This window comes from Dryas octopetala, chromosome 2, assembly GCF_963921425.1.
Source record: "Dryas octopetala chromosome 2, drDryOcto1.1, whole genome shotgun sequence".
NCBI classification, from domain to species: domain Eukaryota; kingdom Viridiplantae; phylum Streptophyta; class Magnoliopsida; order Rosales; family Rosaceae; genus Dryas; species Dryas octopetala.
In genome coordinates this window covers 5,012,119-5,030,405 of record NC_141367.1, presented here as the reverse complement: position 1 = coordinate 5,030,405, position 18,287 = coordinate 5,012,119, and the positions used below count along the sequence as shown (strand labels likewise).

Genomic DNA, 18,287 nt, shown 5'->3' with positions numbered 1-18,287 from the left:
ATTGCTTAGGAGCTTCAAAAGTCACATTGCTGCTTCCATTTGGAAAAATGAGGTATTAGAGATTATACATAATGACTTATATAATTTAAAATTTTTAAACTATATAGTTTGCAATATTGTAATTGACTTGTGGCTTGTGGCTTGTTTTTAAAAATAGGAACGTGAGCCCCTAAGATGCATGTCCAAAACAACAAAGCTGCGTACATGAGACTTGTGGAGTAGAAATAATAATAACAATGTGAAGGGGTATGTGAGAGGATCTAGGCTTGAACCACTGGTGTCATGCCCGTACCGTACTGTTGATAAGGTAGTGGTCTCAGCCTTTGTTGAGAGGTGGCAACCTGAGACTAATACTTTCCATATGTCATTCGGTGAGATGACCATCACACTAGATGATGTGTCAAACATTTTGGGAATTCCGGTTGTGGGTTTATCACTTTCTACACTCCATCATGATCATATTGCATCAAATTTGTTATTGAGAACATACTTAGGGGTAAGTGAGGCAGATGCCACATTGGAGTTGGATGACTATTCTGGTAAGTATGTGCGTCTCGAGTGGTTATGGTCGAGGTTTAGCCATGTGTGTGATACAGATGATGATGAGCTAGTGAGGTGTGCTGCTAGAGCCTATTTATTGTTCTTATTGGGATGTACCCTTTTTGCTGATAAGACTGGCACAAGGGTACAAGTCCAGTATCTAAGATTACTTACTAATCTTGACATCGCTAGCCATTATGCATAGGGTGCAGGGGCCTTGTCTTTCCTGTATCGGCAGTTAGGTGTTGCTTCTAGGTCTAAGGTTAAGCAAATCTGTCGATATATGACCTTGTTGGAGGCATGGGTGTATGAACATATGCACCATATTGTTAGTCCAGGTTATGACATAAATTACTTAGAGAGTAGCCCTCGTGCGCTCCGATGGACTCCGATGAGGGATACTGGGACAACTTGTGAAGATGTACAGAAACTAAGACAACGACTTGACGATTTGAAGGCGGATGAGGTATATATTTATAGTTATAATGAAAAATTAGACTTAATTTTGCATTTGTTGCTCTTGGATGAATTATTTGATACTAACTCCTTTTTTTTTTTTCTTTTTTTTTTCTTCAGGTTATATGGGAACCCTACAAATCCAGTAGACAACAACATCCATTACTAGATGTGGCGTTCTACACAGGGTTGATCAAGTGTTTCGATATTGTGGAGCCGTATTATCTCGAGAGAGTCTTGAGGCAATTTGGACAGGTACAAACGATCCCCCCTGCACCACGTGCTCCTCAGCGTGGTGGACGAGGTGCTTATGCGCAATCGTACAATCCGTTTTACGAGTACTTTGATAGTACGTGGGAGAGGTGGTCGGACCACTTATTGTCTCAAGATAGTCGTAGTGTAGCAGTGAAGGCTCCATCCGACACCGTTGACGGCTACCTCCAGTGGTTCCATTATGTATCTCATTTGTACATCCAAAATCCGGCACTTAGGACTGCATTTGACCCTCATAGGACCGTGGCACCAGGATTTGGTAGGGTATGGATATATTGGCTTAAATTTTGAAATTGCTATCAAAATTGGTTTATTTAGGCTGAAATTGGCTTATATTTTGGCATGGTATATAACTTGTTGCTTATATATGATATTTTTACTTATAGGATTGTGTTGACCGTATGTTGCATATCACTCTCCCTATTGTGGCATTAGGCGAGGATGAGGCCACAATGCGTCCCTCTCACCTTTACAGGGCGATTGACAGTCTACAACATATCTTGGAGGGCACACACCTGAGCAACACTTTGGCATACCAACGCCGCTCTCGGTAGTGATCACCCGCTTCCATGTTAATTATATGCCTGTCATTTTATGGACATGAATTATAATTGCACTACTACAAATATGTAAATAGACATCGGTCAATAGACAACGGTTCTTATTTTGTCCGTTATCTTAATTTACCACACAACGGTTTTTTAAAAACCGTTATATGAAAGTATATTATCCTATGGTATTTGGTTTGATGATTTTTTCTAATTATTATACACAATAGTATTAGGCAAAATCGTTATGTTGGGCAGGTGAAAAAAAAAAAAACACACACTCTCTCTCCTCCCACTTAAAAAAACACGCTCTCTCTCTCTTCTACCTAAATTTCGTTTCACACTATATCTCTATCTTTGCACTTAGATCTCTTTGTCTTTCTTCAACACCGAAACAATATCTAACTCTCTCTCTTCATCTTCGTTGGTCTTCTGCTCTGGGCTTGAAGATGTCGGACAAAGCTGAATCTTCTGACCCATAAGCCCCAGATCCCTCTTCAATTTTACTTGCTTCTGCTTTGCTTCAATTTGTTTTGAACTTTGTTTTTTAATTTGGGTTTTGTGGGTTTTAATGTGATTGTAGTTTTTGTTTCAGTAAGGGGACCAAAAGGGACTTCGGCACGACGATTTTGGAGTGCAAGAAGGCTGCGAATTGACTTGTTGAGGATGAAGCTATCAACAACGACAACTCGGTCGTCGATCTCCACCTGGAGGCCATAGAGAAGCTTCAGTTCTTCTGTGGCGACACTATCTTGATCAAGGTTCAATTTATATGTCTATTATTCTTCTATTCCTTTATATATAAAAATAGAAATATTATTGATGGAGTTTTGGTTGCAGACATTTTCTAGTTAGGGCTAATGGAAAATTAAGGTTTTGGTTAGTGCGTAAATGCTTTATTTTTAGCTGGGTTGATAGATTTTCTGTATTTTCTTTGGGATCTGGGAATTGGGCGTGTTCTGGGGTCTGAAGTATTGGGATTTTTGTCTTGAAATTTTGGGTTTTTGTAGTCAAGTTTATGTTTTTTTGCATTGATCTTGCTGATGAACCAAAGATCTCTCTGTTTCTCCCTCTCGTTTTGCTCTCTGAGGTATTTTCCTATGTTTTGTACTAATTATATGTTCGACCCTGTATTAGATATGGACATGAATCTTGGGGATTATGCTTTGGCGATACCAAATTACCATTTATATTTGCAAATGCTAGTTGGTGTTTGATTTGAATAATAAGGTTTTTAGTGTTATTTGTTACAGCCACCAATCATATTTGACAACTCTAGTTGCTGCTTGATTTGAATATAAAAGTTTCTATTTTATTTGTTTCAACTTCCATATCATATATGACAATCCTAGTTGGTGTTTGATTTAAATAATAAGGATTCTAGTGTTATTTGTTTCAATCACCAAGAGTGATATTTGTCATGTAAAAGACTTTAATTTTGTTCTGTTTCTGTACAATTTTGGATGATTTTTTTGGTCAAACATTCTGTTTTAGTTAAAGAGGGGGCAGCAATTACATACATTTATGTCTGTTTTGTAAATGGTGAATGTGATATCCAATATTATATATCTTTTCAAATAAAAAAAGGGGCAGCCTATAGATTTAAAGCTCTATATTTGATGAAAGTATCATATATATATTTGCATTTGCATAATATTATAAAAGCATCAAATAGAGAAAAATAACTTTTGTATTCCTTTTGAATAAGACAAATATGCTATAGATTAGACTACTTAGAAGTTTTGCTCTTAATTTCTTGGGAGTTTCTATTGCATAAACATATTATCTAGTTTGAAGACTTGCATAAGGTTAACTCAGGCTTGATTGGTAATTTCTGCTGTCATATGGTTCTTATTTCATTGGTAGTTTTGGTCATATGGTTTTTATTTTATAGTATCCATTGTCTATCATTACTATGATTATTGAACTTTCCCACATGTTGTTTCTTTTTGACTTCCATGCTAATTTGTCTTCCGTAGGAATTGGATATAATGGGTTCCAAGAGGTTGTTCAAATGACAATTAAGCTTCCTTGGGCAAAGGTTTGTATATGCTAATTGATAAACTTTCAAATAGAAAAACAAAGATTCATTATGAAGCTATGGTCAGTAGTAAATTAGTAAAGCTGTCCTTTTTTTTTTTTTTTTTTTCAGAAATCCAGAACTGGGGATCCTTTGGAGACCAAGTATTCGTAAGTGTGTAGTGTGCTTTCTTAAACTCCATCTTGATTTGTGGTCTGTTGTTTACTCTAAGAATGGGGGTCTGACATTATTTTGGAGCTGCATGTAATGTCTGTAATTATTCTCTTACACTTCAAAAAAAAATCTAATGTCTATCATTGTCTTCTTTCCAGTGCACTAATCAATTTTATTCTTTTCTTAATTTATTTCATTTTACTAAGATATATCTTTATTTCTTGAACTTTACTTTTGATTTTAGAGGTATTGGTTGCTTCTTTGATGACTGTGATAAATATCTTCAGAGAGCCATATAAGATTTTTTAAACTGGCATTATTTCTCCATTGGTGCAAGAATATATTAACTGTCGTAGTTGCTATTTGAGGTATGAGTTTTATGCCTTATACACTCAAAAAACTGAAGCTTCTATTCCCATGCTAGCTCACCGTAGTTTCTATTGTTAATATTTGTTATTTATTTCTTGAGTTATATCTACTTACAGATCAGCACTTGCATTAATGGATTTTACTGTGATCAATTCACCCTAAAAGAGTCCCAAAATGTGGACTAAGAATTGGAGTGGATGGTAAGGTGCCTAAATAATCCTATTACTTTCTGATGTTTAGAACTAGTTTTATGTAAATCAGAATTGATTTATTGTATCATATCTTTTTGATCTGATTGTATTTTATTGGCAACGTACCTTCAAAACATTTTTGATTGGGTTTTACTGATATGGGTTTGTTTATTGATTTTGTAAATTATATGGGTTTATTGATATGAGTTTACTGATATGTGCTTATTTATTTTGCTTGATCTTTATTGATTTTGTTTACTGATATGGGTTTATTGATTTTGTTTATTGATATATGGTTTGTTTATTGATTTGGTTTTAGTTGAATCAGTATTTTGGTTGTTCAAAATGTTGTTTTTTTTTGTTTAGTCTTGGTTGCTCAGCTTCATATTGATAGAAAACTGAGTTCGCTACTGGAGGTCGGGTCCTCAAAGGAGAGGTCCGGACCTCAAGCTTAGGTCTCAAACACCAATCTTACTGGAGATCCGATCCTCAAGGGTGAGGTCCGGACCTCAAACCTAAATTTATATTGGAGCTTGATTCTGGATATAGGCCCCTATTTTATCTTGTGGATGCTAACTATATATATATATATGCTTGCTACTGGATGTTGAAACCTGACAGGGGCATATTCTTCTCTTGCATGCCTATGTTTTTCAATACACCTACTTAGGGGCGCGCATATTCTTTATTTTTTTCTTTCTGCTGGACTGTTTGCATTTTTGGTTGAATTTTATTTTTAATTAGTACTCCATCTTTGCCTTGTTTCAGTGGGAACGAAGGCAAGACACACTTATACCCAAGAAGATATCGATGAAGTCCGGGCTGAATGGGCAAACTTCGTGGGCCAGTTTATGTAGACATTTCTGGTTGGATTTTTGCATGACACCTTTTTGACATAGGCCATATGTTTAGCTAGACTAGCTTTGGGTATATATGATATATTGATTACTTTGCTAGATTAGCTTGGGATGATTGATAGGCTAGCTGCTGGATAATATTTTGATATATATATGACAGCAATTAGGTTGATTAATTAGATTGATGCCTAGTTTTTTGGAAAGGTATATATGGAGGATTTTTGTTTATGGCATATATGGCTGGTTTTGTGAATGAAATTGGGTTAAGGGAGCGAGGTACATATATACAATTACTACCTTCAAATATCTTATATTATTTGGTACTTTAGAAATTCCAATCCTTTATTATTGTGAATTGGTATTTTGTAAATGTATAATTTATTAGGAATGTTAATTATGAAGGGAATTAATTTGGAACAATTAATGGTTGTACCAAAACAACCTATCTCATCAATTAGATTTTGCATTGTTTGTTCATAATTGCATTGTGGTCAAAGACAATAGGGAGTTTCTAAAAACAGATGTAAACAGGCACATTATACAACAGTTTTTCGATCAAAAGCGTGGTCTGTGCCCTTGACTTACAATGGTTCAATATCATAAACCATTGTTTAATTCTTAAGCATACCACACAAATCTTAAAAAGCCATTGTGCTAAGTGCCTTCATACAATAGTTTCTAACCCAAAATCGATGTATCAAATAAGTATATACAACGGTTATATGGTTAATATTCAATTTTCTTAATGCATTAATACAACGGTTTCATATAAAACACCGTAGTTTGAAAAACCTATAGACATGGCAATACACATATTATTCAATAGATTAAACCACGGTTTTTAACAATAAACCGTTGTTTTAATGACTATTTCACCTCGTGTTTCTACCTAAAATAGTTGTAAAACCAATTCTTTACTTAACATAACCGTTGTTTAACATATATATACACATCGGTTATTAAATATAAACCGATGTTTAAATTGGCATCAACAACGGTATCCTCTAAATCATTGATTTTAAAGGTTATATATACAACGGTGGTACATCTATAACCGTTGTGTAGGTGCACCAGGACAACGGATTTTATCCGTTGTCTATTGGAGTATGAATAGACATCGATCGATTAGACGACGGTAAATTATAAACTCACACAACGGTGAAAATCCGTTGTCTGATTGCTATTTTGTAGTAGTGTTGGTTGGCAGACATAGATTATGGACAAGTTTATTTTGCTTAAATGTAAGAAAATGGTAGGTGTTGATTCAAATTTTAATGGATTTGTCCATGTTGTTCATTAGACCAGGTTCTTTTGTTGGTTTCTGTTCGTGCAGTTATTTAATGAATGTAGCAGTAATTTTTAGGTAACATGTATCAAGCACAAGGGCCAAAGGCTAATGACTAATTATGAGAGTTATTTGTATTAGTTCAAATTAAGGACCTTATGTTTTTTATTTTGACTAAGATTGGAGCACCTTAATTTAGTGATTTTCAAATTGCATAAAAACAATTAGAACAAATATTGGAGCAGTACCTTAATTTATGTTTTTTTTTTTCTAAGATTGAAAGGGACAAAAACTTCATAACCACATATTATGATTATATTGAGAATGGGTCAAGATCTAATAAAGGTTAATATCATCCCACATACATGGTACGTACGCCATAAAGGTTAAAAACAAATCACTAGGTTTAATTAAGTTGAAATTCAATTATTATCAAGAGACACAATTTCCGGCGTAGGCACGTCACCATTAATTCGCTTGAACTCCTCAAGGAGATTTTGATATCCAATGTACCAACCACATGCGGCATAAGCGTCGGCATTTTTATGCCAATCATCTGAAATATGTGGCATTGGATGGCCCGGGGACAAGTGTACCTACGCATATTAATTAAGTGAATAACTTAGTAATGAAAGTTTTTCTACTATAAATTTGCAATTACACAATCTATAGTCGTACCTATACAAAATGATCACTGTTGACAAAACCAATGCAAATCTCACGCAGCTCAACGTCTTGATGTGCTTTTGAGTGTGCATATAGTGGGAGACACGTAAGGCATAACGATCTACATAAATAGATCACGGTTACACCATAATATGTGGCGATAATATATCCCATCTCGGGCATGGTCATCCAATGATCTCTGGGTGCAGGGGTGTCATCAAAATAATCAAGTGCCCTCTGAAACTCAATAACTCGCTCGCGCACATGGAAAACTGTTGTTATCCTACCTTAAGTGCAAGGTTGTCAAGTTTTAGTATGGAAATAGAAGTAGAGGGTTGTCGTACCCAGGAGATTGGATTGAGATTTCAACCACAAGCTAGATTGATTTTAGGGTTATAAAACTAGCAAACAACCTACTATGTACTATACAAAGCCAAGACTAAATATAATGGTATGTGCAAATGTGTAGTGTTGAGTTATTATTTGGTTGATTGATGATAAGTAACATTAGAATTTGAAACTAACAAATGGAAATGCAAGCAAATTCAAGTACAAATTAAATTCAATGATGATGAAGGATTTGGGGTTCACACTAACTCTCTCATCTAACAAACAATGCAATTAATGATTATGCCAAATTAGATAAATTAGATTCCCTCCTAACCCCCGATCAAGGTAAATTAGGGCACATCATCTTTCATGTTATCAACTATCCCAACCAAGGTAATAGGTAACTATCTAAGATTAATGCCATAGCAAACCCTAGGTGCATAAAGTTCTAAGGATGAAGAATCCAAGCAATTAAAATAATCTAACCAAGGTGCTTTTAAATTACCATGCTCTTATGCAACAAGCTTTAGAAACTAAAGGTTACCATTCTCCAATTTCTACATGACAACATTTCTCATATGCACAAGTGGTAAATTGACACATACAAGTCATGATCTTTAAACTAGCATAAGAGCATATATATCTAAAAGAGCATTTATATCACAAATCACAAAGTCATTACATGGTTGGGCTAGGGATACATCCCAAATCAAGAAACTACTCACTAGCCATAAAAGTTACAAACAACATCACAAATTGAAACATAAATGGAAACAAGAGAGAAAAAAGAAAACTCTAGATGTTGAAGCCAAGCTCCCAAGGGGTGTCACTCCTCCAAGGATGCCCAAAATAGCTTCTTGTCCCAAGTGCCTCCAAGCTCCTCTTGCAATAATGGTGGTGAATATGGTAGATGAGTGTTGTGATGATGTTTTGCTTTTTGGAGAGGAAGAGTTGATGGAGGGAAGATGGAGAAAAGAAATGATGAAGAGAGATGGGAAAAAGTTAGGGTTTTGGAAGATGGAAGATGAGATGTGTGTTTTTGAGATGAGATGATGGAATCAATGATGAAATGAGTGAAATTAGAGAGGATGGAGGGGGGAGCTCGAAAATGAGAGAGTGTTTTATGGTTTGGGTGAGTTGTTATGTCTAGAATATGTGGCTAGGATTCAAAGGAAATGAAGGGATAAGGTTTGGTTAATTCAAAAATGAGAATATTTCATCTTATCCTTCAATGGATGATTCTTAAAGAATGTTGAGATAGGTAGATGTTCTCTTTGCCTCATTTAGAGCCTTCACATTGTGGTTTTTGAGTTTTGCTTAGAATGGGAAAACAAAGGGGAAGGAAAGAGAGCATGTGATAGGCAATTACTCAAAATGGAAAGATGCCTTGGGACCACTTTATCCTTTTCTTGACAGGATTTCTGAGCTGTCTTTGGAGAGCAATTTGGAGGCCTTAACCAACTCAGAAATTTACATTTTATATATCAATAGAAAGCCCTAGATGTCTTCTTTCCAACCATATATTATATGTCTCAATCCAAGCTCGAACCAAAAAGTTATGCCCCACACAATGCAGCTGACTCAGTTCTTCTCGGGTGCAGTTTTGGGCTGACTTTGAAATTCAAAATGAACACCTTAGAAGTCTTCAAATGTTACAAAATTTAACCTGAAATAACTTCAAGGTGTTAGCTTCTATCTCCAAATAGATTCATGTTAAAATCTATTAAGGAGAATAAATGGTGAAATTTTTCATTTTATTGCTCGGAATCTAAAAACACAAAACTAAATGAAATTTAAACCTTTTAATCAAATGAATTCACAAAAACTAAGTAAGAGGAATATAAAAGGATGTGAATTTATGAACATATCAAAAACTGACTCAAACTTAGGCTTTGCTCGTCCTCGAGCAAACAAAACACACAATAAAGAAAAATACAAGATAGGGCTATGAATTTCATAAGCACAAAATATTTCCTAGATTTTCCTCTAGTGCTAATAACAAGACATGAAACACATGCTTGAGTGAGTGTGTGCACTATAAACCATATGTCAATTCAATACATTCACAAGATATGAAATTCAAATTTGGATAACCAAACACTCATTGGAATGTTCTCTATTTTCACACAAGTGTTTAAGGGTTAGTGTATGCACTCAATGTAATGTTGTGCATATGCCTACATATTTTTGCTACTCAATCTCATCTCCACTAGTCATGCACAAAATATCTTGGATCAAAAGGACTTTTATTAGGTTGTAATGGGGTTTAGGGTGAGGGGTTAAAGAAATGAAAAGGAAAGGTTATCACAAATTCCAAGCAAACATAATAAGTAATTCTCTTGTTGAGATTTAAGAACTTTAAGAACTTTAAGATGCTTGTCAAAAATCAACCCTCAAACCATTTCCCTAAACTTAAACTAAAAACATTTTTTATTTCTTGAATAACACTTTTTTTTTATCCAATCCTCTCACGCCAGAGATGCAATTGCATTTTCAAAGTTATCACATCCACACCCTGTGTGACAATTGGCCATGCAATGACAATCACGATTTTTTTTTTTTTTTTCATACATAGAACACCCCCACACTTGTCTTTCCCAAAACCCCCAAACTTATTTCTTTGCAAGCACCTTAACATAACTCAATCTCATATTGCTCACTAGTTAGCTTGAAAAGGGTAAGACTAGTGTTTAAGCAAAAGGGTAAGACATTTGTAGTGGAAAGAAATGAAAGGCTAACATAAAGGCACAAAATGGCAATCTAATGGATATAACATATTTAGGGATTATGCTCATTTGGGCATGGTGGATTCCTAATGCCTAGATCATTTCTAAGATGGATTCATACATGACACAAAGCTTTGAGAGATATTAAGCAAGTTCTAGAGATGCAATATGCACAAGATTGATCATACAAGAAGAACAAAGTACTAGGAACAATATATGCACTTTCATTAGGCTCAAAACTCACATATATAGCATAATTGGTTCACATAAGTTTTACTATGTTTCTCTCATTACAATGCACCAAATTGACAAAGTTTTTGTAAATAGATTCAAACAAGGTCTCATAACTCACTATTAACAAAAGAGAAACTTTTAAGACCTAAACATGTTCATTCTCTTTTTAGCCCTTGTTAAATAACAAAAATTAAAATTTTTTAACAAAAGTTACATTCCCCCCACACTTGAATCTAACATTGTCCTCAATGTTAAAAAGTGACTTTGAAAGTTTTTCAATGAAAAATTCATGCTTGGGGTGAAAGATAAACAACACACAACACAAAACACAACAACACATAAAACAACAAAACATAAATAAATAAATTTAAAACAAGGTAAGGGTCAAGAAAAACTCCCCCTTGTTGATCTCCATCACTTGAATCTTAAGGTGACATGAACTCTCATTCAAGTGCAAGACGATTGTAATTCACCTTGGAGATGGCTCCACTCTTCAAATCTTTGATCTCAACGGCACTATAGGGAAATACTTAAACTACTTGAAATGGACCACTCCATCTTGATCTTATTTTACTCCTAAACAACTTACATCTTTGTTCTGAACGAAACACAAGTTGCTTTGGCCCAAATCTCTTCTTCACAAGCTTCTTGTCATGGTATGTTTTGGTTCTCTTCTTGTATAGCTTGGCATTCTCATTGGAGAGACATTCTTCAACTTTGGGAACCAAGGGTGTTGTATAGGATCTCACGACCTCCATGGTTGCTTCTTGTTTGAACTTCATGACATCCCTTACTTCAATCCGATAACAATCATAGGCTTGTGATGGCCTCTTCAATGCATCAAACACCCTAAATGCAATGGTAGTGTCATGAACCGTCATAGTCATAAGCCCCTATTTTACATCAATCTTGGCACCCGCGGTTGCCATAAATGCACGACCAAAGATGATAGGCAAGTCATTCATTTCCACCTCCTCCATGTTAAGAATAATAAAATCCGCCGGAATGATAAGTTCATCAACCTTTACAAGAACATCCTTCACTACTCTTCTTGGATACACTATGCTCCTATCCGCCAATTGAAGAGAAATAGTGATGGGAGAGATGTCTCCAAGACCTAGTGTCTTATACACATGATAAGACATAAGATTGATACTTGCCCCTAAATCCATAAAAGCTTTCTCAAATGGTTGATTCCCAATGGTACAAGGATGGTAAAGGAACCCGGATCCTTCAACTTAGGTGGAAGCTTCCTTTGCAAAATGGCACTCACTTGCTCACTTAGCACCACCTTATCATTCTTCATAAAGTTTGTCTTGTACCTCTTGTTTGTACATAGATCCTTCAAGAACTTGGAATAGGAAGGAATGATCTTTATGGCATTAAGGAGAGGAATGTTTATAGCCACTTTCTTGAATAACTCAAGAAGTTCATTCTTCTCTTTCTCTTTCTTTGCCTTGGCTTCTTGCTTTCTTTGAACTTGAGGATATGGAAGTGGTGGCTCAAAATCTTGTACTATATTCAAAGGAGGGTTGAATGTGATACCTCTCTTGAATGGTCTCTCGGATTGCTCTTTCTCTTGCTTCTCTTTGATGCTACTCTCGGCCTTGGTCGTAAGATTGTCCTTCAAAGCCTTAGGATAACCATCATTGTACCCTAAATTCACCTCATTATCACCCAATTCCATGGTCTTCCCTTTGTTCTTCTCTTGCTTCTCAAATTCGGGTGGTGCAAGTGGCTTTCCTTGTTGTGCCTTGGTGTGCTCCCTAGGTTGCTCTTGTACCTTTTCCTCAAAGCTTGGCAAGGTTACTTGATTGTTGTACTCCTTGCCACGTACTTCTCAAGGTAGTGATAAGTTTAACTTGCTCATGCTTTGAATTGTTCTCAACCATGCTTGGAAACACACCTTGCTTCCCTTCTCTAACCTCATTGGCCAATTGCCCCATTTGCATCTCAAGTTTGTTCAAACCATTGCTTAGAATGTTGATCTTTTCATCTTGCTTGACTTGATTTCCTTTGCTCTCTATGATGAACCTAGTTAGCAAATCTTCAATAGAGGATTTTTTCATTACCTCTTGATGCATTTGTTGTTGTTGTGAAGGAGCTTGGTAAGGTTCCCTAGGAGCTTGATATGAATTAATGGCTTCTTGGTTGTTGAATGAAGAGCTACTAGCACCTTGATAGCCACCATTAGGCCTTTGAAACCCTTGGCCTTGCTCACGACTTGGATAGGATGGTGCTTGAGGTGCTTGTGGTTGGTCACTCCATCTAAAGTTTGGATTGTTTCTCCACCCCGGATTGTAAGTGTTGCTATAGGGATCATTCCTTGGTCTTTGTTGATAACCAAGTTGGTTGCATTGCTCCATAAATTCCGGAAATGAACCTCCTTGAGGGCATTGCATTGTCTCATGTTGCAAGCTCTCACATATCATACAACTATGCTCCACTTCCTTGCTTGCCATAGATGAAGATGGTGTATAGCTAGAATTCCCTTGTTGAGCATTGAGAAGCAAATCAAGCTTCTTGTTCATTGTGGCCTCTATCTTCTTCAACTCTTGTTGCACTACAAGAAAATAGGGATTCGGCAATGATTGGAGGTCGTTGTCTAAAGCTCGAAATTTGTTGCCTAAAACTATTGGCAACAAAATTATGTCGTTGCCATGGGCGTTGCCCTAGGACCCTTGCCAATAACTATAGGCAACGATTTTGACGGTCGTTGCTAATTTGGCAACGAATACTTTGTTGCCTATTCTGGCATAGAAAACCAAATTTGAGGATATTCAGCAACGATCACTGCGTTGCCTATTTTGTTATGCAACACCGTCGATGTTGCCTTATCAATTTATAAGCAACGACTTTGTCATTGCCGACTATATTTGATAGCAATCTATGTCGTTATATATGTCATTTAGACAACGAAGGCCGCGTTGCGTATTATATTACGCAACACCGTTGTCGTTGCCTTTTCAATTTATAGGCAACCACTATGTTGTTGCTTAATAATTGCGGTGACATTCTATGATGTTGCCTATGCTATCAAGTAACGACTCTATTGTTACTTAAGTATAAAATATGCAAGGACCATGGCGTTGCCTAAACTTCTTGGCAACCATGTCATCGTTGCCTTTTCCCATAAAAGGCAACATGGTTTAATCCTTGCCTAATCTTCTTGGCAACCAAACACTATCATCATTGCCTTTTCCCTCAAAAGGCAACATGGTTTGGTCCTTGCCTAATCTTCTTAGCAACCATGTCATCGTTGCATTTTCCCTCAAAAGGCAACATGGTTATCGTTGCCTTTTGAAGTGTGTAACGTAATTTCCTTTTAAAATTGGCAATGAATAATTTTTTAATTATCAAATATTTATTTTAATTAATTTTCATAAATATAAATAATGCTATTATTTCAACAAATAAAATTTATAATCCCAATAAAACTTCATAATATAATAAATACAAATGTTACATTGACCGTCATATTCAAACTTGTCTAATCTAAAACTTAAACATAAATTTAATAAATCTAAATGTTAGAAAATGATAACTTCTTCACATAATTTTCTAATAAAGTACTTAAACACAAATGTAATAAATCTCGAAAAAAAAAAAAAAAAAAAAACAACTAAATCAAATTTCATCCTCATCCTCATCCTCACTACTACTGCCTGCAAGTTGGCCGTCATTTATGCCATCTCTAGATTGTTGGAGTGTGACTGGGAGTCAGTTGCTCATGGATAGATCCGCTGCTACTATTGAAGCATTTTTTCAAAATAAGCCGTAGAGCATAAGTATTACAAAGAACAAAACATAGTAATGAACTAAGACAATTTTCATGAGTTACACGTTAAGAACTAATATTATATGACAAAGTCTCCATAAAAGAAAGGGCATGGATGCAGTATGGTTGTCATTCTAGTGATTCTAACATTGCTTTTCACTATTTTTTAACAAACACAATTTAAATGTCAGTTTCTTTCAATTTTAAATGCATTTGTTTTTTGTCTGAATTTTTAAACACCATTCCATGCTGTACTTTTCTTGATCTTCCATTAAGTTCCAATAAACATAAGAAAATATAAGCGAAGATACAAAATAATAGTGTTGGTATATCATCTACTCTTCAACCCAAATGCATAATTTATATGGAAAGTTCCCTGGCATATTTTCATTTAATTAAAGAGCACATACACATGGTGGAATTGAAGCTTTTAAATTTACAAACAAATGACTTACATGTTTCTCCTTGGCTTCATCAGTAGTCCACTGCTGATTCTTGTTAACGTACATATCTTTCCAATTATCAATAAAAGATGGGACATTGCCCTCCTATATTAAAAATACCAAAAAGAAAAACAACTTGGTTAGTGGCAAAAAAATAAAAACAACTTGTATCAGAATCAAAAGTGAATTAAAAAGTGATATCGGGGCCTTTTTTTTTTATATAAACCTCACCATCATCAATAACCTAGATTTTATAAAAACTAGAATTGAAGGTGGCGTTAAGTTAAAATTTTAATACTACTTAATTTAAACTCTGATGCTAATTCTGATCAACATCAATTCTGCTACTTGTTAATATATAGAACTACTGGCTAGTTTATATATATAATTAGAGCTAGGCGTCAGAAATAGTACCCTGCAGATACACTAATTTGTAAACATCAACAAATATCCAAAGTTGACATTAATTAATTTATGATATGGATCTCTCAAGAAGTATTGACAATGCTAATCTACTCCAAGTTGGAAGAGATGATATATATGGATCATGGCAGTGGCGGAACTTGCAAGGGACCGAGGGTGGCCATGCCCCTGCAAGTTTTTTAAAAATGCCTACTAAAAAACTAATTAATTTGTTTGACACACCAACTTGCTTCAATATATATGGCTCCCCCAAACAAAATTGGTAAGATCTAGATCAATTTGATTAATGTTAATCAGGATATTATCATCACCTTAATCTGATTTAAATCTTCATTTTGATCTGATATATCCCCTAAGATGATATCACTTTCATCTGATTAAAGAGCTAGATATCCTTATATATATATAATCCTTCAGATACATGCCATAAAGGGAAAGAACAAATACATATATTTGTTTATATAAAAAAATCACACATCCATAAAGAAAAGTGAGATGGAAAGCAATAACACATTATGTAGCTAGCTTTTATACATGTCTATGAAAATGCAAGACAAGCTTTAAATATTTTATGTATCTCCACCATCCCATACTATAATAAGAGATGGGCAGCTCCAAGTACAGTAGATCTCACTTGAAGAACATGATCAATAGCAACCATAACCAGATCGACCTGTGTAGGAGTGTTTCTGTAGCAAGCAATTTTTGTTTTTGTAAAGGGTCTTATTTCTTATTGAATCATGAAATTATCTATTAATCGTCTCAATAGGCATCGTCTGGTCTAGCAAAGTTAGTCCAACAAGATGGGGCCTACTTCCAAATTCTCCTGTTATATCCATAACTATAAGAGGATTTCTCAGACCAAAAGGACTCCTCAAGTTAACCAGCCTCATCCAAGACATCAACACTGAATTGGGAAATCTTCACAAATGCATATTTCTCAGACAAACCAAACCCAAGTTTCTTAACAAAACCTACATCCACTGCCCTCTTCCCTTCTCCCCCAAAACCCACTTAATGTGTAGGTACACATGCACAGACGAGAACAGAAGGTTGCAATATAATGAATCAATGATCAATAAATGGTTTGACTTCTCTCCTCTGCCTAAGTGCTCTGACTAAAAAAAATAACTATTATAAACTTTTTAAGTTTTCTGATATCATGATGAAATAGTACAAAATGAGGTCTGACACTGCCTAAAGGAGACATTTTTTGCAATCTCTTGTTAGATCTTTAATAGAACTCAGCCGAGTCCATTGAGGGTCTTAAAATTTTTCTATTTACTTTGGTATCATGTGATTCATGTCCAAACCAGGAAAAACCATAATTGGAGCAAAGATGTCACAGGAAGCAAGTAGCTTGAGATAAAGAAAACCTATCAAGGAACCCTCCAAGTGAACACGGGAAAACGAGATCATTGACAAGTCAATTTGCTTTATGTGCATGGTTTTGTAATTTGACCCTCTAATCGGTAATCTTTCTTCAAAACTACACTTGTTGAAGTAAAGATTTGCCTTCACGTGAGAACTTGGGAAACCCTTCTGAAATACATGACAGAGGTAATGAAGCTCTGATACCAAGTTACCAACAAGCATCAACACAAACCCAAATTCTGAATAATGTATTTCAAAACCTTATGACACCTCTTCTTTTATATGGTAATTAAGATGAGACTACTACGATACCTAGAATCCAAGTTTTACAATTTTCACAATTTCCACAGTAACAACAGAATTATAGCTTTCCTTTGAGACAAATTACATTCCTTGCAGAACAGCTTTCCTTTGAGACAATTTTCACTATTATGAACCAGCAGAGAAGAGACTTCAATAGAATTGATAAAACTTTAGAAACCAAAATCAGCACAAAGCCCAAACATAGGCAATGCAAATAGACCAAATCAGCACAAAGCCCAAACATAAATATGCTTTTCAAACGCAGGAAAATTAAGATTGAACTTTTTTTAACCTGATTTGCAATGGAGGGGGTGGTGCACCGGATTTGCAATAGAAGTGGGCAAATCAAATAATTCAACCTGCATAAAAACAAATCAAAAATCAAAAGTCAGAACTGTAAAACATTCAAATAATTAAAGATGTGAAAATTTTGAAAATAAAGAACTTGATAGAAGAGTCAATAGGAGGCTAAGAGGGGCAAGAGAACGTGAGGGCAAGAGAGGGGCGTACTGTTGGCGAGCGAAGGGAGAGAGGGAGGAAGCAGTCGCAGGGAGGAGTAGCGTGCAGAGAGAGGAGTCTGAGAGTGAGAGGAGTCAAAGAGTCGATTGGTTTCTGTTGGGCAATAGGGCATTTGGGTTTCTTTCCTTAAAAAGATAAAAACTTTCGTAATGGTGGGAAGCATCCCACCCAAATTTCGTTTTCTCATTCTCAAGAAAAAATTAAATTATTAGACAATGATCACCAAAATAATAGGAAACAAAAGCGTCGTTGGAAGCTTTTTTGCATATTAATTTCCCGCGTAAGAGAGCAAACTTGCGAAATCAATAAAATTAATATGGTTATATATTCGGAAAAAAAAAAGTACAAAATTGCAAATTTAAAAAAATCACATCATAAAAACAAAAAACAACAATTAAATTATAGAACAAAAATTGAGTTTAGTAGGGTTTCAGTGATTTTGAGTGGAAGGGTTTGATGGAGGTGGTACGATGAAGGACGGTTTTGGGTGTGGAGGAGGCAGCCGTGGTAGACATGCAGTGGCGGAGCCAGAAATTTTGTAATGGGGGTCAACCTAAATTAACCATGAGAATTGATCGGCCAATCACAATTTGGTCTAATTATAGCCAATCTCATGTTGGATGGGGTCTCGAATTCACATCTCATAGACAATACACATTTATTAATTAATAAAAAATGCAAGAAAAAATTAATAAATAAATAACTTGATGGTAAATAAATAACTGATACCGAAATCATATGGTAAACATATACATAAACTGGAAAGTATATACATATA

The 18,287-nt window shown here is 35.3% G+C and overlaps 2 long non-coding RNA genes across 4 annotated transcripts; one reads left to right on the top strand and one right to left on the bottom strand.

Annotated features, from left to right (window-relative positions):
* Positions 1 to 2,172: 2,172 nt before the first annotated feature.
* Positions 2,173 to 5,663, top strand: LOC147292647 (uncharacterized). 3 transcript variants are annotated; one of them, XR_015120567.1, is made up of 6 exons: positions 2,173 to 2,578; positions 3,797 to 3,858; positions 3,970 to 4,007; positions 4,497 to 4,580; positions 4,938 to 5,066; positions 5,340 to 5,663. It is a non-coding gene; the product is annotated as an uncharacterized LOC147292647 (long non-coding RNA). The 3 variants fall into 3 exon arrangements; XR_015120565.1 differs by lacking the exon at positions 4,938 to 5,066; XR_015120566.1 differs by lacking the exon at positions 4,938 to 5,066 and having other exon boundaries at positions 4,497 to 4,585.
* An 8,425-nt stretch (positions 5,664 to 14,088) lies between these two features.
* On the bottom strand, positions 14,089 to 17,645 carry LOC147292646 (uncharacterized). Its single transcript, XR_015120559.1, has 4 exons — positions 17,501 to 17,645; positions 17,283 to 17,349; positions 14,903 to 14,995; positions 14,089 to 14,418 (listed from the first exon to the last, which is right to left on the bottom strand). It is a non-coding gene; the product is annotated as an uncharacterized LOC147292646 (long non-coding RNA).
* Positions 17,646 to 18,287: the final 642 nt, after the last annotated feature.